Source organism: Balaenoptera borealis, assembly GCF_965194805.1.
Source record: "Balaenoptera borealis genome assembly, chromosome: 4".
Taxonomy (NCBI): Eukaryota; Metazoa; Chordata; class Mammalia; order Artiodactyla; family Balaenopteridae; genus Balaenoptera; species Balaenoptera borealis.
Genome location: NC_138861.1, coordinates 8,870,792 through 8,898,669, shown reverse-complemented (window position 1 = coordinate 8,898,669; position 27,878 = coordinate 8,870,792). Strand labels below are relative to the sequence as shown.

The window sequence follows — 27,878 nt, the reverse complement described above, 5'->3', positions numbered from 1 at the left end:
GTGTTTGGGACCAGGTTGGGGAGGCGGCTGGGGAAGCGCCGAGAAAGCAAAAGAGAGAAGCGGAAAGTGAAAGGAGCCGAAGAATTGGAAAGGGAAAGAAAGAAAGGGGGTTGAGAGAAGTGTGTCGTCCTGGCTGTTCCGGCAGGAAGGGGTTACAGGCGGCTGATGTAGTGAGCCACGCGTGTCCCAGCCATATCTGAGTTATGAGTGGTTGCAGGGAAAGGAGGCAGGTGAGAGACTTGCAATCCCCGCATCCGAGGCTTTCCTCTTCCTTTTCTACCAAGTTGTTCACTGCAATGGGTAAAAGTCCCAACCCGCGGAGGAGTAAACCAGTTGTGAGATAGACACAGAGCCTGGAAGAGAAACCGAGGGTTAAGACGCGAGATAACTGCAGGGGCAAAACTTGGCCACACGGGAAATTGGAAATCAAGATTGTTCAGAAGTTTGTAATGTGGTTTTCATGGTTGATATTCGTTGTGTTATTAATGTGTGGAAATATATAACTTGCAAGTGCATAAGCCACTGGTTCTGTGGTGTGGTGTCGACACAGACCGTATAAAACTTTTGACCATCTCAAAAACCAGATTTATCAAACCTTAACAACTGTTCTGAAGGCTGTAGAGCTCTCGGCATATGAAGGCTCCCTCTGAACCTCTGCACTGAGACTTGTCCAAACTCTTGCTGAGGAAAATTCAATTAACTGTCAAGTTAAGAAGAAAAAAAGGGAATTTTATTTGAGCCAAACTGATGGTGATAACACAGGAAGCAGTCTCAGGAAGCTCTGAGGACCATTCTGCCTGTTAGAAGTCGAAGGCACAGTCATATACATTTTTGAAACAAAGGATCATACATCAAAATGACCGACTAATATTTTACATAAACTTCACCAAAGATACATAGTCCAGGTAAGCACATGCCAAGCAAGCATCTAATCCCTATCCACCCCACGCCCCCTCACCTAAAGAGCTGGGAAAGGACACTGTTCTTTTAAGAAGTTACATTGCTAGGGTCAGAATAAATGGAAAAAAATGATCTTTGTGGTTGAGCGGGCACTCCCGTGTTTGAGAAGTTCTGGTTAACTGTAATAAAGATGCACACTGCACATTAGGGACGGAGGAGGCCCAAACAAACAGAGGGAGAATTTTATGTTTAATTTTTTCTTGTCCTGCCTTAAAATATAAATTGTATTTCATCACTCTATTATGGCTTCTAGCAGCTTAAGGTCTTGCCCCTAGGGTGATCCTAGCGCCCCACCCCTTTAAAATACCTGCCTAGAAAAGCTCAACACTGCCCGAAGAATTTGTGATTTGTTCCAGGCAAAACCTGGATAGGCAGACAGACCCCAGAGCCCTCTCTTGGAGCAGCTACTTTAGAAAGCTTGCAATTTAAATTCTTTTCTCTGCCCTTTGTGATATAAATCTACCATCCAGAACTGTTTCCTTAAGGACTTGTGAGCCCCTCTCTCTAAGATGCAGATAGTCAGGGAGATAACTCCGTGCTAGCTCCCAGTCCTTGAGGGAGGATAAGGACCTACCTTTCTTCAGCTTGCGCTACTGCTTCCTCTCATAAAGATAGAAGTTTCTTTCTCCTCTGACAAATGCCAGTTAACAAACCCAGATGGCCTAGTCACGTGGATCACCCACCCACCCCTTTACCACCCCTTAGTGACTTTCCCTTAGCGCACTCCAGCCTTTGAAATGTCTTCAGCCTTCTGATTCAGGGAAGTGGAGTTCAGTTCATACTGTAGTATTGCTGAACAAAATATGTCCTTACCACTTTCTTGTCCAGCTTTGTTTATGTCTAACAATCCATCCAGGTAGCAAAGTTCTATTATTAAAATATGCTTGCTTTTTAAAAAATAAATATTTGGACTTGGCTTCCTGTAGTCAGATAAACTTTGCTCTCAATGTTGTTGACCGCCCTTAACCTCTGCTTAAGCTGGTATTAAAAAACAAAATTCAACTGAGTGAATTTGAAGACCTAATTGGCTTTATTAAATGATTCATGAATCAGGCATCATCCCATCTAACAAATAGAAAGGAGCGCCAAGGAGCTGTACAATGGAAGGTTTTTTAAAAGCAGGAAGGAGGGGACAAGGAAGTCAAAAAGAAAAGAAAGGATTATTTCAGGCAAGGTCACCTTCTTTTGGGAGAAGGGTAGGGGTTTATCATGCAGATCACCTCACTAGTGTTGATCAGGAAATTCCAAACTGATTGATTTAAAATTACATTTCTCTGGGTATATACCCAGTAAACATACATACAATGGAATATTACTCAACCATAAAAAGGAACGAAATTGGGTCATTTGTGGATGGACCTAGAGAATGTCATATGGAGTGAAGTAAGTCAGAGAAAAACAAATATTGTATATTAATGCATATATGTGGAACCTAGAAAAATGGTATAGATGATCTTATCTGCAAAGCAGAAATAGAGACACCGAGGTAGAGAACAAATGTATGGATACCAAGGGGGAAAGGAGGAGGTGGGAGGAATTGGGAGATTGGGATTGACACATATACATATTGATACTATGTATAAAATAGGTAACTAATAATATACTGTATAGCACAGGGAACTCTACTTAATGTACTGTGGTGACCTAAATGGGAAGGAAATGCAGAAAAGAGGGGATATATGTATATGTATAGCTGATGCACTTTGCTGTACAGTAGAAACTAACACAACATTGTAAAGCAACTATACTCCAATAAAAATTAATTTAAAAAAATAAAAAATAAAATTACATTTCTCAGGGACTTCCCTGGTGGTCCAGTAGTTAAGACTCTGCGCTCCCAATGCAGAGGGCGCAGGTTTGATCCCTGGTCCGGGAAGATCCCACATGCCGCGGAGCAACTAAGCCCGTGCGCCACAACTACTGAACCTGCGCTCTAGAGCCCGTGAGCCACAACTGCTGAGCCCGCGTGCCACAACTACTGAAGCCTGTGCTCCGCAACAAGAGAAGCCACCGCAATGAGAAGCCCGCGCACTGCAATGAAGAGTAGCCCCCGCTCACCGCAACTAGAGAAAGACGCGCGCAGCAATGAAGACCCAACGCAGCCAAAAATAAATAAATACATTTATTAAAAAAAAAAAAAAAAGACAGCAAACTACATTTGCATCCCTTAACTAGGGAAGGGCAACCATCAAGTTTCAAGGAAGCATCTGGACTGTGGACGCTGTCAATTAGCCTTGTAACTTTAAAAGGAATTTATCAAATTTAGCAAAACGAGTGACAACTAACCCTGCAAGATCGGCTCAGGAGACCAGGAGAACGTGAGTAAAAGATGACTCTGGCTGCACACCTAGTCGGGGCTGCGGGACCCAGGACTAGGAAGCTTTGCTCTCCTCTGGGTTTTGTCCCTCCCAGATTTCTGAGCTGACCTGCAGTCGCTCCACACTGCAGCTTGAGCCAATTGCGAAAGACCTAACCAAGCCCAGCCCAGCAGAAGGAACGGTTTCGGGGTTGTTTGTTTCTCTTTGATAAAGGAGCCCTTCCTTGTTCTTGCTTTTACTCTCTCTGGTATTTGATGGAACAACCCCCAATAAGCAATTTAGAGTGACTGGTAAAAGAAAGTATACCAAAACCTCGCAGCAACCAGAAGGATGAAGCTCTTTCTGGACTGCCTCCAGCTTCTGTCCTTACTGCTCATCTGCACCTTAAGAGTCTCTCCTGAAGCTTTTCATTCCTAAGAAGAGAAAAGCAGTCACCGGAGAAATCGTCCTGATTACTGGAGCTGGACGCGGAATTGGGAGACTGACTGCCTATGAATTTGCCAAACTTAAATGCAAACTGGTCCTGTGGGATATAAATAAGGTAATAGTGCTTGCTGTGTTTTACTTTCTGGTACCTTTAATCTGTGTTGCATTTTGCTGGCAACAGCCCCCTACAGCATCTCTGTTAAGCATGAAGAAAAAAATTACTAGTTTTGCCATTTTATAGATGGGGGAAAAACATGGATTAATTAATGTGCTGATGATCACACGATAAACGAACTTAGAGGATATGATTCCCAGTTACTGCCCATCACCAATTTGACATCGTAAATTGATCTTCACTTTTGCCCTGAAAATAATTTGTAATCTCCTCCTGAACCTGATTTCACTGATCCTGCTGTCTTTTTTTCTTTCTTTCTTACTTTTCTTTTTTTTTTTTTTGGCCGCCCTGTACAGGCATGTGGGATCTTAATTCCCCAATCAGGGATCAAACCCGTGCCCCCTGAATTTGGAAAGTGGAGTCTTAACCACTGGACCGCCAGGGAAGTCCCTGATCCCTCTATCTTAATCATATGGAAAAAGTCATAGTTTTAGCTAGTATATTAAAAGAGTAAGAGGTTTGCACCTATTAAGAGAAAAATCTTACAGTTACTGAGGAAAGTGCATTTAAAAGATAGCCAACAGAAAGCAACATTACTATGCCATAGTAATTGCCAAAAGGAATTTTTAAAATCACCTTTTAGTTAAAAACAATGAAAAAGAAAAAAAAAAGAAACCTTCAATGTAATTCCCAGAATAGGTGTACCTTAAGGAAGGGAGGAGGACTTAGACTCTTACCTTTTATTATTCGGCCTGTGTTAGATGGACAAAGGGGTTTCTGGGAGGCACTTGATGGCGTAAAACACCATCCCATACACATTAGTCAATATCCAATGCTGTAAACAAGAATTCAGGGGATTGAGGCTGGCAGAGAGCTAAGCAGTGAGCGGGTGACTGAGATGGCATCAAGTACCCATTGACTGTCTGTTACCTAGGTACTAAGAACACAGTGGCGAACAGGAGATAGGGTCCCCTGCTCTCAATCTAGCAGGGAAAATAAACATTAAACAATTACACGCGCAACGAAAGGTAGGAACTAGGCCCAGCCTCATTTGACGTGGTCACAGCAGCGCGTGGCGCGCACGGTGGTGTGGTCAGACTCAGATGAGCTCTGCACTTCATGGCTAACCTACTCAGCGTCATGGGCAGCTTCCTAGAGCCTTGGGTTCCTTTTCCGCAGAACGTACAAAATAACGGTACTTTCCTTGGAGGGCCGGGAGGATTACACCAAATAATACACGCAAAGCGTATAGTGCAGTGTCTGGCACATGGTAAACACACTACGATGTTAGTTATAATTATTCCTTCACAAAGGGAAGTTTAAGCTAAAATTCAAAGATGTATAAGAGTTCGGTTACGCATCTGGGGTTGAGACTCCCAGTGCCCAGTGCTGATTTGTACAAACGTTTTTCCGATCTGGAGTTAAGTGCATTTACCCAATAAATAGTTATCGAGCACTTACTATCTGCCAGGCACTGTTCTAATGCAGAACGGAGGATACGGCAGTGAGGAAAGCCTTAATGAGCTAGGGACAATAAACGAGACATGCTGCATAATAAAATGTGTAATTGTTGGATGTTGATAAGTGTAAGGAGATGTTGTCGGATTGAAGATACACCAGCTAAATATAGGGAAAAAATAGTAAGGTCAACCGAAGTTCCTGCATGTGCTAAGTTTCCAGCCAAGGGTGGTTCAGCCTATACCTGCCCTGGCTTCAACTATTGACGATGCCAGTAACAATAAGAAAGAAGGAGGGAGTAGTCAAAAAACTCATGTTATTCATATGGGGGAAGGCCATGTCAGGTGCTCTGATCGTCACAGGCACCAGCCAGTTTCCGAAGCCAACAATAATGATGGGCGTGACCGTAAAGAAAATTATTACAAACACATGGGCTGTTACTACCACATTATAAATTTGGTCATCTCCGAGCAGTGTTCCAGGTCGACCTAATGCAGCAAAAATTAATAGGCTCAGGCCAGTGCCCACTATTCCAGCTCAAGCACCAAATAGCAAGTATAAAGTACCGATGTCTTTGTGGTTAGTTGAGAATAATCAGTGGTTTATGAACATAGGTAAGATGGCCTAGCAGGCATTAGACTGTAAATCTAAAGATGGGTTAAGTCCTCTTTTTGCCAAGCCCTGTGGTGAATTGTTTGTATTGAATTGCAAATTCAAAGAAGCAGCTTCAACCCTGCCGCGGCTTCTCCCACCTTTTTTTTTTCTTGCAGCGGGAGAAGTAGATTGAAGCCAGTTGACTAGGGTATTTAGCTGTTAACTAAAAATTCGTGGGAGATGTATCCCTCCAATCCAGTGAGGATTTAGCTGAATTAAAGTGTTTGATTTGCATTCAACTGATGTAGGATATAGTCTTGCAGTCCTTATTAGGCCAGAATTAAGTAAATTATACTTGCTGAGGGCTTTGAAGGCTCTTGGTCTGATTTAACCTAAATTCCTACTCCAACACTGATAGTATTGGTGTGAGGGGTGGAAGGATTGTGGATATTCGATTATGGTTGGTAGGAGGATTATTGGTTTTGTAGAGTCAAATTGTCATTTTATTTTCATGTTGTTTGTGGAGGGGAGTATGGTCAGTGCCGTGGGGTATGTGAGTCGTAGGTAGAAGTACAGGTTAAGTAGTGCTGCGATGGCTATAAGTGTGGATGAGATAATATTATTGTGTTTTGCTATTTCTTGAATAATCATTCATTTAGGCATGAAACCTGACGGTGTTGGGAGTCCCCCTATTGTTAGTAGGGTGGTCATGGTGAGGGTTGTGATTACAGGTGCTTCGTTCCGTGTGTGTGATAGTGAGAGTGTAGCAGTGGCCGAGCTGTGAATAAATAGTGTGAATATAGTGAGGGTTATTGTGAAGTCGATTGCTACGTTTAGAGTTGGTATGGTTGGGTTTTATAGTAAGGCGGCTGTTATTCATCCTATGTGGGCGATTGATGAGTAAGCCATGATTTTTCGGAGTTGGGTTTGATATAACCCTTCTCACCCTCCGATTAGAATGGAGAGTATGGACAGGGATAGTATTAGATTTAGGTTGATTGATGGTGAGATTTGATAAAGGATAGATAGAGGTGCAAGTTGTTGTCATGTCAATAGGATTAGGCCTGCCGTTAATGGGATGCCTTGTGTTACTTCGGGCACTCAAAAGTGAAAAGGGGATAGTCCCAGTTTTATGGCCAGGACTATTGTTATTACTGTTGATGATGTTGGAGTATTTTTGTAATGGTTCACTGGCCGGAGTACAATAGGGTAATGATGACTGCTATTATAAGTAGTGTGGATGCGGTGGCTTGTGTTAGGAAGTACTTAGTAGAGGCTTCTATGGCTCGTGGGTTAAAGGTTTTTATTATAATGAGGATAATGGCTTGTATATTCATCTCAAATCCAATTCAGGGTAGCGACCAGTGGGAGCTGGTTATTACAATTATAGTCCCTAAAACGACAGTTGTTAAAATAATGATAGAGGTAATGGGGTTTATTAGTACGGGAAGGGTATAAACCAACATTTTCGGGCTATGGGCCCGATAGCTTATTTAGTTGAACTTATTGTAGAATGTGGTGTAATATGGTAGCACAGAAAACTTTGAATTCTCAAGAGTAGGTTCAATTCCTATAATTCTAGAAATAAGAGGGCTTGAACCTCTATTATTTACTCTATCAAAGTAAATCTTTTGTCAGACATATTTCTTATGTTTGTGGGGGGTTGCTTGCCGTTATGATGGGTAGTGTCACATGTGTCACATGCACAGGGCTGGCGTTAAAGGTAGGAAGTTTTTTCAGAGTAGGTGTATTAACTGGTCAAATCGGAATCGAGGATAGGATGCTCGAATTCATAGGAAAGATATTGTTAGTAATAATGTTTTAACGGCGAGGTTGATTGTGTATAGCTCTGGTGTATATGGGTTGTGAAATGCTCCTAAAAATAGGATTGTTGTGAACATATTTATTATAATAACGTTGGCGTATTCTGCTAGGAAAAATATGGCGAAGGGGCCTGCTGAGTATTCTACGTTAAAGCCGGGTACGAGTTCGGATTCTCCTTCCGTTAAGTCGAACGGAGCTCGGTTAGTTTCTGCTAGGGTGGAAATAAACCATATCATGGCTAGTGGTCATGATGGGAAGATCAGTCATAGTTGTTCTTGTGTTGTGGTTAGGGTTAAAGACCCGTTTATTAAGAGTACAGATAAGAGGATAATTGCTAGTGTTACTTCATCTGAGATGGTTCGTGCTACTGCTTGTAGGGCCCCAATTAGTGCATGTTTTGAGTTGGAGGCACTGAACAGCTCAGAGTGTTCAGAGTTCTATATATATATAACTGAATCTCTGTCTTGTACACCTGAAACTAAAACGACATTGTAAATCAACTATACTTCAATAAAATTTTAAAAAAAAAGAAAAAGAAACAGAAATAAGCAAGAGGAAAACAGTGAATTAAGGCAGCAGTGCCCCCCTAGCTGAAGGAACCTAAAGGAAAAGGAACTTCAAATGGTGGCTTAGAATCCCAGTTTACAAAGCAGCTTCAACAAAGAGTAGTGCATTTTTAGACAAGAGAGAGGACATAGGAAGCAGATTTAGGCTTTCAAGGGCAGCAAAATGTGGGAAGTTAAATCCACAGAAGAGAAAATGGAGTGAGGTTTGTGCGCAGATTCCTCTGGTGTCCACTCTGGGCTTAAAGCATCTGCATCCACTAAAATGAGAAATTATATCCCACCTCTAGGCAGAAAAGGAAAATTTTCTGGGTTTTCTTCTTAATTGCTTTCTGCTCAGAATAATTTTTTATGTCAAAAACGTTTATTTAGTGGTGACATATACTAGTTTCCTTCAAGTGCAGCTTACAGAGGAACGATTCTCAAATGTTAGGGTGCACCAGGATCACCTGGTCGGCTTTCTGTAACGTGGATTGATTTCTTGACTCCCCACCCCACCCTGTGAATTTCTGCTCAGTAGGTTGGAAGTGGGGCTTAAGAATCAGTAGGTTGAATACATGTGTGCATGGTCCCGATGCTGCTGGTCTGGACAGCACACTGGAGACCCTGGGCAGACCCTGCTTGCAGAGGGGTCCTCCCTGTACCTTCTCCACACCTCCGCCTCCCACTGCCCCAAATTTTTCTTAATAGTGTCATCAGAGACCCAGGTTTCCAAGCCCACAGAATAGTCTCAGTTCCTATTGCAGCGCTTCTTCTCGGTCTGTTCAACATGAGGAGAGTTTTCTCTATCAGTCTCTTGAGTGTTTGAACACCCCGTGAGCAGAGGCACTGACTGCCTTTGGTTCTGGACTGTCTTTTCAAGGATGCCTGCGTGAGGAACTGCTTAGGAAAGTCTATACACGGTCACCGTCCAGAGCAGTGGGAGGAGGAGAGACTGCTGTGTGACATGATAAAGATGACGCCCCGCTCCGGGGCGAGGTTGGACAGGCTTGCCTGCAGCCCAGTAGAGAAGCTGGCGCCGTCCTGGCCTGGAGCTTCCTCGGCTGTGCTGTGGATTTGCTGCGGGCACAGCATCCGGCTAGGCCCATCCATGGCGAAAGGACAGGGGGACCCGATGCTAACGTGGAGCTCGTGCTGCCCGCTGTGCCGCAAGTGAGAACGCGCTTCGCGTCTGATCCGAGATGATACTGTCCCGCCAGCACCCAGGACACAGGGGCAGGCTAACTTGTTAGCTCAGAACCAAGGCAAATCTCAGACCCTTCATAGTTCTTAACATGTACATTCTCAAATGTTTTACACCAAACATTGTAAAGGCTTTACTCCCCGGATCTTGATTTTTCAATGTCCTTCACCAATAAAGGCAGGTAGGGTGTCATGGAGAAATGGTTGGAAAGAACGAGACTGAAAGCTCACGTCTGACAGCAAGGATGTGTTCGGAGACTAGTGAGGCCCCGCCAGAAGGATGCAGAGGCAGGGCAAAGGCCTCGACAGGCCCAATGCAGAGCACTCTGGACCTCAGCAAAGAAGATAAGGGGTTATACACATTGGAGAAAAAAGAATTCACGAGCCCAAGAGGTACCTTTAAAAAGGCCAGAGGCGGAGTCAGGGAGGGAAAGGTCTTCTTTAGAGAAGATGCCAGCAGTGAAGTGTAGGCATGCAGAATTAGAGAACCACCATCTGCTACCCACAATGCCACCACTGAGCCAGCAGGAATCCTCACTGGTGGTCAAAGTCTTTGTTAGGGAGCAGGGTATCAGGGACAGACCACTTGGCCTGTGATGATGAAGGAGAAAGGGACCTTTATCACGCAGACATGCCCAGACACCACTTGAACCAAGTGCCCAAACTGACATTGTGCGTCCCCTAATGGGATGCAGTGGGAGGAACTCTGCGTCGCCCAGGTGATGTCCTGGACAAAGATGTTCAATCAGAATTGAATCACGAGGAAACAATGAGGCAAATCTAGAATGGGGAACACTGCAGGAGACACCTGGCCTCAAGTTTTCCTAAAAGTCGATGTCTTGAAAGACAAAGAGGGGGAGGGGCAGGAGCAGTGTTCGAGGTGGAAGATAATACGGGGGGTGAGGAGTGTTTTCATTGCCTTGATGGTGCTGGTGCTTTCATGCATTATACCATGTCAGCCCCCATGAAACTGTGCACCTTAGTGTGTACTTCATTGCTTGTCAATCATACCTTGATAAACATATTTTTTAAAAGAGGGAAACTTTTCTAGATTAAAATAGCTGAAACAAAACGACAATGTACGAACATTAATTGAGATCTGAATTTTGAAAATAAATGTAAAGATGGCTTTGCAACGATTGGAGAAATGAACGTTATGTATTAATTAAAAACATATTCCTTCATTACAGTAATGATATTGTGATTCTGTAGGAGACGTTCTCATTTTTAGGATGTTGAACTTGAATATTTAGCAGGTGTCTGAAACTCCCAAATGCTTTAGCAAAACAATTTAAGAGATAAATAAAATGGATATATGGAGAGAAATAATACACTGTGACCAACGTGTCCATTTGACAGTTGGAGGGATAGGTATATAGGTGTCAATTTTACCATTCTTTTCATTTTTCAGTAGATTTGTAAATATTTTTAAAAAGAGTGTGGAAAAATAGGAGTGTTTGCTTCTTGCGAGATCGATTCCTGGGATTAAGTGAATTGGTGACTTGGAACAGACTCAGACAGTTACTTTTTAAAAATATTGTACCTTACCATATTGTATGAGTTACTTCGTACAGTAAACTAATGAGGATATATTATTAAATTATGTGGAACAATCTCCTTCCCATCTTTGCACCCACTCTCACTCCTCAAAATCAGAATGTTAGAAATGATTTTAACACCATATGATGTGTACAGATCGAGCAAAAATATACCTAAGTTCTAGGCACTTCTATAAGTGTATAGTTGATAACATACCTTAAAAAAAATAAAAACGAAAGCTAGAAGTAAGGTTTTGGGATAAGTACTTGCTAAGGTCTCCTTGTCCTCTGAGTTTTTTATAATCTACTAATTCCCTAACATTTTCCTTTTTTGGGAGGCTGATCTAACGCTAATATAACTTACAGAGTAACTGATTTATGCCCGTTACGTGGAGAATATACATCTACACTTACTATTAAAAACATCACTGTGACTTTTGACTTATATTTATTTGGCAGAGAACTGAGATCACCCCAAAGCTCAAGCTCATGCTGCTTCCCCTGCACATGGCTTGTCTCTCATCCTTCCATAAATCCTCCTTGTATGGAAGTCTTACGAATCATGCTTTACCTCTTTTGGGACTTTTTTTGGGAGAATATTCTCAAATCAGGAATTAGCACGTCAAGGAGGAGTAAAGGTACAGATCTAAGTATTTTGAAAGAGACAGGCTGTTGTCACAGCCCAGAGAAGTGACATTCCCTCTGGGTGGCCCCGAGTAAATCACCACTCTAAGCCTCCCTTTCGACATTTGTCTATGGGAGACAATTCTTCCTACAACAGAGAATTCTCATGAAGTTTTCATGAGAAGTTTGACTACAGCTTAGAGCAGAAGGTCTAAACTATAGTAAAGTACTCAATAAAGGGTAGCTTTTATTTTAAAATGAGAGAGCAAAGAATACTGGAGGAAAGGCTGATCTAGTGAAAGGATATCCTTCCTCCAAAAGCTTTCTTTTCCCATCATGAATACAACGCTTTCCATTTAAGCTTTTTTGCTCACAGTTGACCCCCCCCAAGTTGAAATATTTGTGTGGATATGGGATAATTTCTAAGACCCAAAGTAAGTGAAAAAAGGGGCAGGGGTGTGGTTAGAGAACACTTCTCTCAGTTGTGGTTGAGAAGGCATAATGGACATTCACCTATACGTGCAGAGACCACTTCCAGTATAGACCTAGAGCTGGAAACATTCAGCTCTGACACGTGCTGCAGTGGCCAGTAGAGGACTGAACACCCTGCATTATTTTTCATCTATTCATATCAGTTTGGTTGTTCAAAAGCTCTCCAGCAGATGGTGCTAGACACTATTCAGTGCACAAGTCCTTAGGACAGGAATTTGTGTCCACAATGGAAATAAAAGCCGTACCCCCTCTCCTGAATGGAAGGTCATCCACACTGAAACAGGGCAATAACTGCATTGCTTTAAAAAATAAATATTGAAATATAGTTGATTTATAATGTTTTGATAGTTTCTGGTGTACAGCAAAGTGATTCAGTCATATTATTTTTCATATGTGTATATATATACATATGAAATATATATATTTATTCTTTTTCATATTCATTTCCATAATTGTTTATTCCAGAATATTGAATATAGTTCCCTGTGCTATACTGTATGTCCTTGTTGCTTTTCTATTTTATGTACACTAGTTTGTATATGCTAATACCAAACTCCTAATTTATTCCTCTCCCATGCCATTTAACCTGTGGTAAACATAAGTATGTTTTCTATGTCAGTGAGTTTATTTCTGTTTTGGAAATAAGTTCATTTGTATCATGCTTTAGATTCCACATATGAGTGATATCATGTGATAAATGTCTTTCTCTGCCTGACTCACTTCACTTAGTATTATAATCTCTAGGTCCATCCAAGTTGTTGAAAATGGCATAATTTCATTCTTTTTTATGGCAGAGTAGTATTCCACTGTATATATGTACCATATCTTCTTTATCCATTCATCTATCAAGGGACATTTAGGTTTCTTCCATGTTCTGGCTCTTGTGAATAGTGCTGGTATGAACAGAAGGGTGCATGTATCCTTCTAAACTATAGATTTGTCCAGATATATGCCCTGGAGTGAGATTCCTGGATCATATTTTTAGTTTTTTTTTTTTTTTAATTTATTTATGGCTGTGTTGGGTCTTCGTTTCTATGCGAGGGCTTTCTCTCGTTGTGGCAAGCGGGGGCCACTCTTCATTGCGGTGCGCAGACCTCTCACTATCGTGGCCTCTCTTGTTGCAGAGCACAGGCTCCAGACGTGCAGGCTCAGTAATTGTGGCTCATGGGCCCAGCTGCTCCGCGGCATGTGGGATCTTCCCAGACCAGGGCTCGAACCCATGTCCCCTGCATTGGCAGGCAGATTCTCAACCACTGCGCCACCAGGGAAGCCCATATTTTTAGTTTTTTAAGGAATCTCCATACTGTTCTTCATAGTGGCTGTAACAATTTACATTCCCACCAACAGTATAGGAGGCTTCCCTTTTCTCCATACTCTCTCCAGCATTTGTTATTTGTAGACTTTTTGGTGATGGCCATTCTGACTGGTGTGAGGTGATACCTCATTGTAGTTTTGATTCGCATTTCTCTAATAATTAGTAATACTGAACAACTTTTCATGTGCCTATTGGCCATCTGTATGTCTTCTTCGTAGAAATGTCTAATTAGGTCTTCTGCTCATATTTTCTTTTTTTTTTTATCATTGAGCTGTATATTGTGGAAATTAAGCCCTTATTGGTCATATCATTTGCAAATACTTTCTCTGAGTCCATATATTTTCTTTTTGTTCGTTTATGGTTTCCTTCACTGTGCAAAAGCTTATAAGTTTGATCGGGTCCTATTTGTTTATTTTTGCTTTTATTTCTATTGCCTTGGGAGGCTGACCTAAGAATACATTGCTACAATTTATATCAGAGAATATTTTGCCTATGTTCTCTTCTAGAAGTTTTATGGTATCCTTTCTTACATTTAAGTCTTTAAGCCATTTTGAGCTTATTTTTGCGTATGGTCTGAGGGAGTGTTCTAACCATTAATTTACATGCAACTATCCAGTTTTCTCAACACTGCTTGCTGAAGAGACTGACTTTTCTCCATTGTATATTCTTGCCTTTTTTGTCAAAGATTAATTGACTGCAGGTGTGTGGGTTTATTTCTGGGCATTCTATTCTGTTCCATTGGTCTGTTTTTGTTCCAGTACTACACTGTTTTGATTACTGTAGCTTGGTAGTATTCCTCTGGAGTCTGGTAGGGTTATGCCTCCAGGTTTGTTCTTTTTCTTCAGGATTGCTTTGGCAATTCTGTGTCTTTTGTGGTTCCATATAAATTTTAGGATTATTTGTTCTAGTTCTGTGAAAAATATCATGGGTCATTTGATAGCAATTGTATTAAATCTGTAGATTGCTTTGGGTAGTATGGCCATTTTAACAATGTTTATTCTTCCTATCCAAGAGCATGGGACATCTTTCCATTTCCTTGAATCATCTTCATTTTTCTTTATCACTGTTTTATAGTTCTCAGCATATAAGTCTTCCACCTCCTTGGTCAGTTTTATTCCCAAGTATTCTATTCTCTTTGATGCGATTTCAAATGGGTTTTTTTTTTTTTTTTTTTTTTTTACTTTCCATTTCTGGTATTTCATTGTTAGTGTAAAAAAAAATGCAAAGATTTCTGCATGTTAATCTTGTGTCCTGCTACTTTGCTGAATTTGTTTACCAGTTCTAATAGTTTTTGTATGGAGTCTTTCTGGTTTTCTACATAGAATATCACGGCATCTCCATATCATGACAACATTACCTCTTCCCCTCCAATTTGGATACATTTTATTTCTTTTTCTTCTCTAATTGCTGTGGCTAGGACTTCCAATACTATGTTGAATAGAAGTGGTGAGAGTGGGCATCCTTGTCTTGTTCCACATTTTAGCAGGAAGGCTTTCAGCCTTTCATCCTTAAGTATAACATTGGCTGTAGGTTTGTCATAAATGGCTTTAAATATGTTGAGATATGTTGCTTCTATACCCACTTTGGTAAGAGTTTTTATCATGAATGGATGTTGAATTTTGTCAAATGGAATTTGTTCATCTATTGAGATGATCCTGTGGTTTTTGTCTTTTATTTTGTTGTTATGTATCACATTGATTGATTTGCATATGTTAAACCATCCTTGAGACCCTGGTGTATGATCTTTTTTATGTGTTGTTGGATTTGGTTTGCTGATATTTTGTTGAGAATTTATGAATCTATACTCATCAGAGATACTGGCCTGTAATATTATTTTTTGGTAGTGTCTTTGTCTGGTTTAGTATCAGGGTGATGATGGCTACATAGAATGACTTTGGGAGTGTTCCCTCTTTGTAAATCTTTTCGAAGAGTTTGAGAAGGGTCAGTATAAGGTCTTCTTTGTATGTTTGGTAGAATTCCACAAGGAAGCCATCTGGTCCTGGACTTTTGTTTGCAGGGAGTTTTGTCTATCACAGATTCTATTTAATTTCTAGTGATGGGTCTGTTCAAATTAGCCATTTCTTCTTGATTCAGTTTTGGTGGGCTATATATGTTTCTAGAAACTTGTCCATTTCTTCTAGATTGTCCAACTTGTTGACATATAACTGTTCATAATATTCGCTTGTGGTTTTTTTATTTCTGCGGTATCAGTTGTTATTTTTTGTCTTTCATTACTTATTTTGTTTATGTGGGTCCTCTCTCTTTTCTTCTTGGCGAGCCTGGCCAGAGGTTTGTCGATTTTGTTTACGCTTTCAAGGAACCAGTTCTTGATTTTATTGATTTTTTTCTATTGTTTTTATTTAATCTTTATTTTATTTACCTCCTCTCTGATCTTTATTGTTGTCTTCCTTCTGCTGACTTTAGCTTTTCTTTGTTCTTCTTTTTCTAATTCTTTTAGTCAGTAGGTTAGGTTGTTCATTGGAAATTTTTCTTGTTTTTTGAGGAAGGCTGGTATTGCTATGAACTTCCCTCTAAGGACTGCTTTTGCTGCATCACATAGATTTTGTGTGGTTCTGTTTTCATTGTCATTTGTCTCAAGATACTTTTTTATTTCCTCTTTGATTTCATCATTGATCCATTGGCTTTTTTAAAAATTAATTTATTTTTGGTTGCATTGGGTCTTCATTGCTGCATGCAGGCTTTCTCTAGTTGCGGAGAGCAGGCTTCTCATTGTGGTGGCTTGTTATGGAACATGGGCTCTAGGCGCATGGGCTTCAGTAGTTGTGGCACACAAGCTCAGTAGTTGTGGCTCACCATCTCTAGAGCACAGGCTCAGTAGTTGTGGCACACAGGCTTAGTTGCTCTGCAGCATGTGGGATCTTCCCAGACCAGGGCTCAAACCCATGACTTTTGCACTGGCAGGCAGATTATTAACCACTGCACCACCAGGGACGTCCCTGCGTTGCTTTTTTATGTTTCTTCTCCTTAGATGGTAGGATCCCCAGTTTGGATAAAAGCTATTGTCTCTGTCCCCGGATTATAATGATTAAGTGAGTAAAAGAGAACTTAATGCTAGTTGAGTGGAGGATTAGGTAAATAAGCTGATAAGAAGATGATTGGCTCTAGTAAGATGATGGAGGCAGAGCACAGGGCTGAAGTTCAAGATCCTGCAGCTGTTACCACTTAGCTGTCAACTGAAAAGAGTAGTTTGTGTTTGAGCTGACCCCAGGATCTCTCAACACATCAGAATGTTTTGAAAATACGTGCTGCTCCCAAAGTCCAAATCTGGTATATATCCCCTAAACAAGTCAGCTTCTACACCCTCCTTACTGTGCCCTACCAGGACTTCCAGCTTCCTCTGACCCTCCAGAAAGTGGAAAGACCCCAAGGAAGGACGCTACTTACAGGAATTATAAAAGGAAACCAGGTCAAGTTCCCACCTCCTGGATGAGCAAGCAATGGGCCCTGCAAGGAAGGGGGAAGCAGCACCAGGCTGAAGGGATGTGGGGTCACTCCTCACCCAGAGCAGAGAGGGACCGGTTGAGCATCCCTTGGCCTCAGGCAAGCAGACTCAAGAAAGGCTTGGGGACTTCAGCAGGTCCAAGCGGGGACAACTTTGGCACCCTGGGCTGGGAGCGGGGCAACTGGCAAGAGCACCTCCCCATAGACTCAGGGTGCAAGGGAGGGGTCCTCAGTGTCGCCCAGGAAACAGAAAACTCAGTTTTCCGGTCCCTCTCTCAAGGGGTCTGCTGAGAAGATCTTCAGGAGGAATACCCAGTTATGTCACAAGCCTGATGTTGTCAAGGGAGCTTCCCACCAGGAGGAGCAAGAAGAAACACCAGGAAGAGAAACCCTTGTGTGAGAAGCGCAAGCAGGTTCTGAGCCTGTTCTGTGAGAAGGACCTGGAGCTGCTGCGTCCCCAGTGCAGGGTCTCCTCTGACCCCCACCATCACCCCCTGGGACCCATGGAGCAGGCTGCAGCCTGTCACAGGAGGAGGCTCAAAGGCTACGCTGAGCCCCTGGAAAACAAGTCGAAGACACTGAAAAGGTGTTAGAAATGCAAGTCTCAGAATGTCTTGAGTTGTTGTGGAGGGTGGAGAATCAAAGGGGGCTTTAAAATTAAGTTGTTTAAACAATTTAGGAGTTTCTTGGAAAAGAGAAGGAAGTAATTCTTTACAAATTACAGTTAGAAGAAAATCGAAAGAAAACAGTAAAATTCTCAGAGCATGAGTCCACACTGAAAAAGTTACTGATTGAAATGGCAGAAAGGTGTATGCAGGCAGACCTGGAGTTCCTCACATGTATTAAAAGTGTCTGCAAGAAGTTTGGAAACGTAAACACTCTGGCAGTCTTTTCATATGAATTAAAGAAAAAGTGGATTGATCTCCTGAAAACATTTCAGCCTACAGAAAGTGATCAACATTTTCAAGCTCAATACGATACTAGATATTGAAACTGAGCTCCCCAAACTTATCACCTTAGAAGACAGAAAAGGGGTAGCATTAGGAAAGGTGAAATCATGCTTTCCTTCCTTACAATATCACAATGTTACATTTTTACCAGCTGTCCTGAGCCTTCAGAGGGTTGTGTCTGGCAGGCATTATTGGCACGTGGAAGGAAGAGGCAGTGGTGAATGGGCCATGGTGTCTGTAAAGAGTCTGTTCCCTGGAAGCTATGACCTTGCCGTCCCCCAAAGGCGGAAGCTGAGGAATCCTTCTCTGGTCTTAACACCTGTGTTGCCTTGGATACAATAAAATCCAGGACGATTGGTATTTTTCTAAATTATCAGTTGGAAGAGGTTTCATTTCATAATTTAACAGTTCCTTTATCAATACATTAGTACTTTCCCTGATAGTTTCTAAGAAAAACTTAGGGCTTATTTTTATACCAGGCCTACCTGGGAGACATTTGCAGGTTGATATTTTGAACTCTGGTTCACGAGAGTATTATGCAATTAATTATTGTGGGATGATATAATCTCAAGAATTAGATGGGTTTTTGTTGTGAATTTTTAAATTTTAGATTTTTATTTTTTTATAAATTTATTTATTTTATTTTATTTATTTATTTTTGGCTACATTGGGTCTTCGTTGCTGCACGCGGGCTTTCTCTAGTTGCTGCGAGCGGGGGGCTACTCTTCGTTGAGGTGAGCGTGCTTCTCATTGTGGTGGCTTCTGTTGTTGCGGAGCACGGGTTATAGGTGTGTGGGCTTCAGTAGTTGTGGCATGTGGGCTCAGTAGTTGTGGCTCGCAGGCTCTAGAGCGCAGGCTTAGGAGTTGTGGCGCATGGGCTTAGTTGCTCCGCGGCATGTGGGATCTTCCCAGATGAGGGCTCAAACCTGTGTCCCCTGCATTGGCAGGTGGATTCTTAACCACTGTGCCCCCCGGGAATGTTGTGAATGTTTTAAACTTTAGGTTTTGAAATAGTTGTACATTCACAGGAAGTTGCCAATTTAGTGCAGCATGTTTTGGTTTTTATCACCTAGAAGACGGCCCTTTTCTCTGTTTCACTAACTATACCATGTTATTTACCAGGCTTATTTTACAGAAATGTTGCAAGAAACAAATGCAAACTGCTTTTGCAATTCCAAAATAAAATATATAATAACTAAAGTTTTTTCTAACACTGTCTTTTCAAATTTTCATAAAGGCACTCACCACTCACAGCATTTATAATTTTCCTATATAGTCTCCATTTCTAGAAATTCACCAGTTTATTAAATAAGGTGCAAATACCATTCTTTCAGTATATTGGAGAAAAGGACCTTTTACGTTCTGTACTGTTGGAGACCGGGAAGCCCACTTAATGCCTGAAAGTGTTTCGAGCACTAATGAAGAAGCATGTCTAAAGGGAATGGTCGGAGTGGAGGAGATAAGGCAGGAAGCCACTTGGAAGGGAATGTGACCAGTGATGTCGTGATGACGGCTGAGGTCCTCCAGCCTGGGCTGACAGACTCTCCTCCCAGCATTAAGTCAGCACATAAGTGGTCACGTCAGCTTAGTCTACAGGACTCTCGGAAGGCGGGTGGAGGCCACTGTGCCAACTTGCAGACCTGCCCTCTTCAGCAGTGGCCGAGGCTGCACTGAAGCCCCCTTACGAAAATCTAAAGTAGAAAAAGTATCACGTTTGACTTTTTGTTTGTCTTTCTTTAGACAAATTCTTTTCGGAATTCTAATTGTTTTGCTTTTGTCTCATGTTTAAAATCATGTCTGAATATAACGTTAGTCAAAATACCGCATGGATGTGTTGCATTACATTAATGCTCAAGCACCATAATTTTAGAAAACCCTTATATTTGGAGGCCTGTGGGTATACTGTTTACAGTTTCTGGCAATAGAGTTTTGCCATCCTATATTTGTGATTTGTTTATTTCTGTGTATTTGTTTATTTCTCTCTACTGTGAGAAAGGTGCTCAGAGAGCTTCTGAGAACCCATTTCAGTGAGGTGAGAGTGACCCTGCACCGATCAGGATAGCCATGCTCGGCCGTGGTCGTGTCTGTTGCTTAGCAAGACGGAACCTAGTACTTACTTGTGTAAAGTGCAAGGCGGGTCAGCAGGGCGCCGCTCCCTCGCCCCGCCCAGCGGTCTCCCTCCCTCAGCCCTGAGATGCTGTGGGTCAGGGTCACTGCAACTAACAAGAGGAGAGTCGAGGGACCAGGTGAGCAAACTCACATGCCCAGCGATGATGGCTGAGCCCCACAGGAAGAAGAAATATTACTGAACCACATTCGATTTGCTGGATGGGCAGCTAGTCAGAATGCTGAGATGCGGGCAGCAAAGAGACAGTTTTTTCTCAAGACCACCAAGTGAGAGGATGGGAGAACATGTCTCATATAGGTCTCCCTGCAGGTGAGGTGCTCAGGGTATTTGTAAACAAAGCAGCAGTGAGGTGTGAAGCTTGGGGAGCCTGGGAAAGGTGGTTGAAAAAAGGTGCAGGAACGGGTCTTCTGTGCATGTGTAACTTAGCTACAGGCCTCCCAACCTTCTGAGGTTGGAGTTTCAGGCTGCCTGACGTCAAAAGGTCTTAGATCTTATACTTGCACATGACCAGTGGAGGGGCAGTGGTCTCATGTAGTCTATTTTTGTTTTTAATTGAAGTATAGTTGATTTACAGTGTTGTGTTAGTTTCAGGTGTACAGCAATGTGATTTGGTTATGTATGTGTGTATATATATACACACATATATATATTCCTTTACAGATTCTTTTCTCTTATAGGCTGTTACAAGTTACTGAGTGTAGTTCCCTGTACTATACAGTAGGTCCATGTTGTTTATGTATTTCGTTATTTATTTGATATATAACAGTGTGTATATATTGATTCCAAACTCATAATTTATCCCCCGTCTTCCCCTTTGGTAACCATAAGAATGTTTTCTATGTCTGTGAGTCTATTTCTGTTTTGTAAATGAGCTCATTTGTTTCTTTTTTTTGTCTTTATTTTTTTAGATCCAACACATAAGCGATATATGATGTTTGGAGTTCTCTGACATACTTCACTTAGTGTGATAATCTCTGTGTCCATCATGCTGCTATAAATGCCATTATTTCATTCTTTTTTATGACTGGGTAATATTCCATTGTGTGGGTGTGTATATATATATATATATATGTATGTATATATACACACCACATCTTCTTTTTCCATTCATCTGTTGATGGATGGTCCTATCCAGTCTTAACTGGCTCAGATCGAACTAGACACTGCTGACTCCAAGTCCCTGGAAAATCACTGGGGCCAACATCGTATTGTTTGTGGAGGACATGCAAGTCTTAAAACGACCTTGATCAGTGAAAGCAGGTGAAATGGATTAAAGCCACGGTTTCAGAAAGACATGTCTTCTTTCCTGGCAAGGACTTGATCAGTGAGAAACCCTGAACTCTTTGCTACAGCCCTCCCAATGTCCTTTCTGTCTATAAAAGAGCTCTCCTCTCCATCTGTGCTGGGGACTTGCACGTGGCTCGCCATGGTGGCAGATCCCAAATGGCGATTCTGTGAGAACCAACCCATCTTTTCTGGAGAAACTTCTGGCCATCTATTTGTTTCAGGTTAGCAAGAGGGAGCTTTAAAATGGCACACTGAGACTTAAAAGCCAACACCAGGAGGGGACCCACATTTTCTCTTATTCTGTTCTCTGAAACAAATTGCAAAGCCCCACTCATCTCAAGGGGGCTGTAAAGGTATATGTAACAAGGGGTAAGAAAAAATAATGTTAACCACAATTCTTGAGTCCAATTAGACACTCATGAAATTTACATTAATACTGAGGGCTAGAAATAAAACTTTCCAAATACAACTTATAAATACATAAACATAGAAACTGTTAATAATTTTGGCTCAATTTGATAGCATTTGTTCAATAAGTTCATAGAAGATATTTCTTTTAAGTAAAATAAGCCTTAAAACAGTTTTCATTAGGAGAATTATAAAGCATTATTATTATGAAATTTTGGTGATTCGTCAGAAAAAAATCACGGAGTGTGATGTCTAAACACAATGGAACGAAAGAAGAAAAATCTCTTAACTGAGAAAGGCTTCTGTGGAGGAGGATCTAGGAGCAACGTAGATGACTGGAGTGACGTGCTGAAGACCAGAGGTGGGTGGAGGTACGTCCCAACCAGAAACACACAGTCACACACACACACACACGTTTCGTGCTTTGCGTGGTTCTGATACGCACAAAGTTCTGTCACGCTGGTTAGTTAAAGAACACATCCCGCAGTGGATCAAATGTCATCAATAGTTAACCAGGGTATATTAACCATATTTCCATAAAGTATAAACTATCTGGACCCAGAGGGTGGGGTCCCCAGCCAGAGAGGATTACTCCCAGACCTTGAAAGCTCATGAAATTGTTCTGCTGGATTTCAAATTTGCCCTAGCAACGTGGTGCCGCCACACCCTGGTCTTCTCTCCAGCACACGTTGTCTAACAGCGACTCTCCTAATGTTAGCTATTTTTGCAATCTGGGTAGGCTGAGGATCTCCAAAATCATCAAGTCCTGCTTTTATTTTATTTTATTTACTTATTTATTTTCTGACTGGTCCCCTTAATCGATGTCCCTCCTCTCACATTTTTCTGTAAGCAGCAAGAAGGAACCAGGACACACCCTCAACACATTGCTTGGAAATCTCAGCCAAATATCCATGTGATTCCCTCTCAAGCTCTGCTTTCCACACAGCTGTAGGACACAATTCAGCCATCTTTTTCCCCCACGATATACCAAGAGTCACCTTTCATCCAGTTTCAAGTCACACGTTCCTCATTTCCATCTGAGTTCTCACCAAAGCACCTTTAAAATTCATGTTTCTGCCAACATTCTCCCTAGGACAGTATGTGTATTCTCAAAGGCTAAAATTATTCGTCATGAGCTCCCTGTTGGGCTGGTTAGTGACACTGTCATACCATATGGGTTAGAATACAGAGGACTAACAATACTAGTAGGGAAAACCAGAATCCTGATGAAATGCCTAAAAGGGACAATCGTTCCATACAGTTGAATCTCCTAGGATAGGTGATTTGAAGAGTCGATGTCCGTCTCCTCTTCACACTTGGACTCAGAGCAATCGGACATCAGACCTTATCACTCAGTTGACACTGTTTTCAGAAATTTCATAAGTGATCTGGAAGTCAAGTCACTTGACTTTAGCTCTTTTTTACTTTTCTTTGCTTATTGACTCTGTTCTTGGCCGCGAAATTGACAAGAATCAACCGTGATTTTATACCAGTTCTCTGCTTGCCAGGAATCACATGAACAAGAACTTTTCCCATTAGAATTCTGTGGCCTTAAAGTGGGGGGTTATGGAGGAGGGGCCAGAGCAGGGGCCCTAGGACAGCGGTGTGGGGTGCAGTGACATAGTTTCAATCTAATGCCCACAGGACTTGCAGTTGGACTGATTAGTTGGGATTAAGGAATGAGAATTCGAAGATTCTTCCAAGAATTTCTGCATTTGCACTTGGGCAAATGATAGTTCCATTACTGAGATGTGGAGAGTAGGAAATGAGTAGTTTTCTGAATTGCAGAGGAGGTTGGTGGAAAATAAGAGATACATTTTACCGATTAGAGGGAAAAATCATTTCAAAGATGCAGAGACAAGACAGTGTGGGGAATTGCTGTTGTTCGTTACTGTATTCCCATCTCCTATAATGGTGCCTAGTTATTAATTAATAAGCACTCAATAAATATCTGTGGTATTCATCAACTAGCTAATTAATTCTAGAATATGCAAATCTTATACGTCAAAACCATGGTCCAGTGCACACCTTGTTAATTGATTTTGTCTGCTTGGTGCACTTGTAAGGCCAACAGTCTCTCTCCTTTCCTGTAAGGTGTGACTAAGCCCTTAGCTCTCATCACAACAAATAAAAAGTAAAGTCCTCATTTCGCTTCCAATCACTGCCACTTCCACTCTCCAGTGCAGACTTTATTTATGCAAAGGAGAATATTCCTGACGTGAGAAAAAGCATGCTGGTAACTGGGTCTTGGGCAGGGCTGCGGCCCCCGGCCCGGGCTTCCCGCCGCACTGCACGCACTGCTGCCCCCGGCCCGGGCTTCCCGCCGCACTGCACGCACTGCTGCCCCCGGCCCGGGCTTCCCGCTTCGTTCTGCACCGTCCTGGACGCTCTTTTCTTCCCAACGGGTCCTTCCCAGCAGCGCCTTCACTTCTTGGAGAAAATCAGGCTGGAAACATGAACCACCATCAGCACCCCTGTCTCCTGGGCTGGGACTTTGCACAGTTTTTCTTCTGTGTGTCAGGCACGTCCAGAGCTGGCCCGTGTACACTGCCCCCTCTGGGATGGGGGGCCCTCCAACCCTGGACTAGGGACCCACTTGATCCGTGGGCGCAGGGAACATAGGATGGACTCAGCCAGACCCCTGAACCTGAGGGGTGCAGGCCCCTCCACATGCCCGGGGTGCCAGAGACTGTGCCCCAGAAGAGCAGGGGAGCCCGAGGGTCTGGCATCACACCTCCCCAGGGAAGAAGCGGACAGCCTCACAGAGCCTTTCAGATTTCAGTTCCTGATCAGTAAAGATGGGGTTAAGTGGCCTTGAGAGGATCATGAGAAGATCACAGAGGTGCAAGAGACCTTGTTATCACCAGGGCCAACTGTGCCTGACCTCATCAGAGTAGACCCTCCCCTCCTTCCCCCTCCCCTCCCCTCTGCTCCCTTCTGGGCAGCAGGTCTGAACACCCTCTTCCCTCACAGGACCCCATTTCCCCAGGGGGAGGAGCCACAGTCTTTAGGGTGGGACCCCAATAGCTCCATCCTCCTCCTGGGGGTGTACATAAGCCCGGGTCACATCCTGGACCACACCGTCTGGTGAGAGAGCAGCCTGAGGACCCGGCTCTGTGAACCAGGAAAGAACCGCAGCCCCAGATAAGTGGGGATCCAGGAGGGGGCACAACTGGGGGCTTCCTGATCCCCTGCGCTGGGCCCAGCCTAGGGATCCACCTCCAAGGGAATCCAGACTTGGGTTTGGCTTATGTAAGAACACTTCCTTTATTAGGTTTCCCAGTCCCTCAGCGGGCCTCGTCCTAGGTCACCTAAATGCTTGCTGAGAGCGCAGATGCCCAGTTCCCACACTGTCCAGGGCCCAAGGATGGAGAGACTGGTATCTTTTGTGACAAAAGAAGCTGGTCTGAAGCCCCTGTGGGATCCCCCTCCGGGATGTCTCTGTCAGAGGCAGTTTGTGGTGTCAAACAAAATTTCAGAAACCCAGACCTGATTGAATTAGAGATGTTTATTTGGGGGTTGTTAGAACTGCAGCCCTGGAGACCCAGATTGAATATGCACTTGAATTGTCATCGCCAGGCTACAAAATGGGGAAGGCTTATAATGGCAGAAAACTTGCAAGATTACATAAATCGGTTATCAAGAATTAGGATTGGAGCTGGCAAGAAGTAAAGGTGCTTGTTAAGCAAGGAAGGGCTGGCTGGGGTCGAGACGATTACGTAGTTGGGGGTGGCTGTGATAGTGAAACCGCAAGGTTGCCTCTAGAGCTGTTAGCAGACGCTCTTCTGAAAACGGCTGCTGGTGTCCTTCAGTTTGAACCATTTCAGAAAATTCAAGTCCTCAGTGATGAGGGGAGGCATTTGAAACCACAACGACAATGGCCACCTGGGTCCACTTTGATTTTTAAATGACTTTAAATCCATCATCAGTGTGTAGGTGGGGAGAAGGGGATTAGAGCTATGGGGCCCGGTATGAACTTGATCTTCCTCAACTTCACCACTGCCTGCTTGCACACACACAGAGTATAAGTAAGTTGCCCAAAGTCACTCAGTTCCTAAGGGAGACCAGAAACCTGGCCAGGGTTTTAGTCATTCAGCAGCTTAGCCGGGGACTGAGGTGACATTTGGAGATGCCATCATGGCGGGTTCACACGGAGTTGACAGTCACGTGTGGGAGGCAGATTTCCAAAAGCTGTGTAAATTTACAACACCAGAGCGGAAAGAGTTCCTGACCCTGTCCTTACAGCTCTGGCACATTTTGTTGGGGGAGGTGACTCCTCATGGAGTTGGGAAGCTGGGATCAGGAAGAAGGGACAAGTGAGCTCTGAGCTGGGCAGCACAGGAGACAAGTGAGGGCTCTGCTAGTACAAAGGCACTGGGGCCAGAAGGGGCTGAACCTGCAGGAAGAGGGCAGGAGGCTGAGCGCTGCAGAGGGCTTGGTGCCGGGAGAAGCCGGAGCTGAGGGAAGGACGCAGTTCCTGTGCAGGGAACGGCAGTCCCGCAGGAGAGGGTGTGATTAGATCCTGGTGTGGGTGGGAGGAGGCTGGAGGGGCCCAGCGGGTGGTGGTGGGCTGGGTGGTCAGAGGCTGGTGCAGGCACCCAGGGGAACAAGTAGGGGCTTGGGCCAGGTTGTCAGTGGGGACAACAGAAGGTGTGTTCTTTGACCACAGCATCCTGAGCATGGCAAGTCTGGGGCTTTGTTAGCTGAGTACCATGAGCACCGCCATGTGCCAGGCCTGCTGCTACGCACATCTTCCCCTCCTCTGTAAACCCTTTCTGACCTGTCAGAGGCCACAGGGCCACAGACGGAAGAGCCAGGATCGCAGCCCACGCAGCCCGGCTCAGAGTCTCTGCTCGCCCCACCCCACCAGGCTTCCTCTCCTTCTGGCTCCACTACCCTGTCTGTGGTCTTTTACAAATCTTGGCCAATCAGACAAGGCACAAAGAACAATCTCTCTTGTTTTTCACACTGATGTCTCTGAATTATTAAAAATGATCTGCTTTGACTTCATAATTGGCCATCTGTTAATCTTCTTTACCCATTTTTGTATCCTGATTGTTCATTATGTTTGCTTGAATTGCTTGATACAAGCTAATTAAATGCCTGAAGCAATCATGTAGTTTTCTGATTTTCAAAAATTTGCCTCCTGGGCCAAACAGACTGAACATATTTCACTATAATTTGTTTCTATAGTCTGTGGTTTTATGGTCACTTTTGCTTTTATTAGACATGCACATAGAAAACTGCATAAGCCTGTAACCCTACACCACCACCCAGATGAAGAAATAGATTGTTACCAGCACCCCTAGAGCCTTCTCACCTTCCTCCCAATCACTAGCCCATTCCGCCTCCCCCAATATGAGCACTAATGCTGAGGTCTAGCACCATGAAGTCATTTTTCCCTGCACACACGGTGTGTATTCTTTTGTGCCTGGCTTTTTGTCACACCATGTTACATCTTTTGAGATTCATTTCAGGTTTGGGGTGAAGAGTACTTAGTGCCCACCCAATGCTGATTAATGTCCCACTGTATGAATAGGTGGTAATTCATTTATGCATTCTAATGTTGTGGAACTTTGGGGTTATTTTCAGTTTGGACTTGTGGAAAGCATTGTATTGATCCTTCGTAAATGTAGTTTTGTGCACAGAGTTTGTAGCCCTTCTAGTTTATACTCTGGATGGTTACACAGCCTGAGTGACATAACTGAGTGTATGTTCTAAGATAGTTAATAATGCAGAATAGTTTTCAAAAGTGGTTATGCCCACTTACCTCTCACCAGCTGTGTATGAATGATCCAGTGACACCACATATCTCCAAGATGCTGTATCTTAACACTTGGAAATTCATTCTGGGGTATCTGGACTCAGAGATTGTCTTAAACCTATCAGGGCTGGAGACGATCAAATCAATAGACACCCCTCCCCACTCCGCCCATGAATGCTCACTTCCAGCTTTGGGATCACTTTGCTGATCCCAGTGGAAAGTCTGGAGTGTCTACCAGGACACGTCCTCTGCGGGTGCCCTGAACTCCAAGTTCTCATCCCTGAGAGCCGGCCTCTCAGCCTCCTTGAGAATCAGCAGCTGCTCCTAAGGGGAAGCACCACACCTTCTTCTCAGGATCTTGACCTCACAAATCCTCACTAGTTGGTAGCTCGCCACTGTGGTCAGGGAGTACATTTTTATGTGTGTGTGTTTCTCAGCTTCAACTCAAATTGAAATACTGATCTCAATCT

At 43.1% G+C, this 27,878-nt stretch overlaps 1 long non-coding RNA gene across 1 annotated transcript; it reads left to right on the top strand.

The window, feature by feature from the left end:
• Positions 1-17: 17 nt before the first annotated feature.
• On the top strand, positions 18-23,790 carry LOC309628611. The gene is made up of 2 exons (XR_014244578.1): positions 18-3,819; positions 20,858-23,790. It is a non-coding gene; the product is annotated as an uncharacterized lncRNA (long non-coding RNA).
• Positions 23,791-27,878: the final 4,088 nt, after the last annotated feature.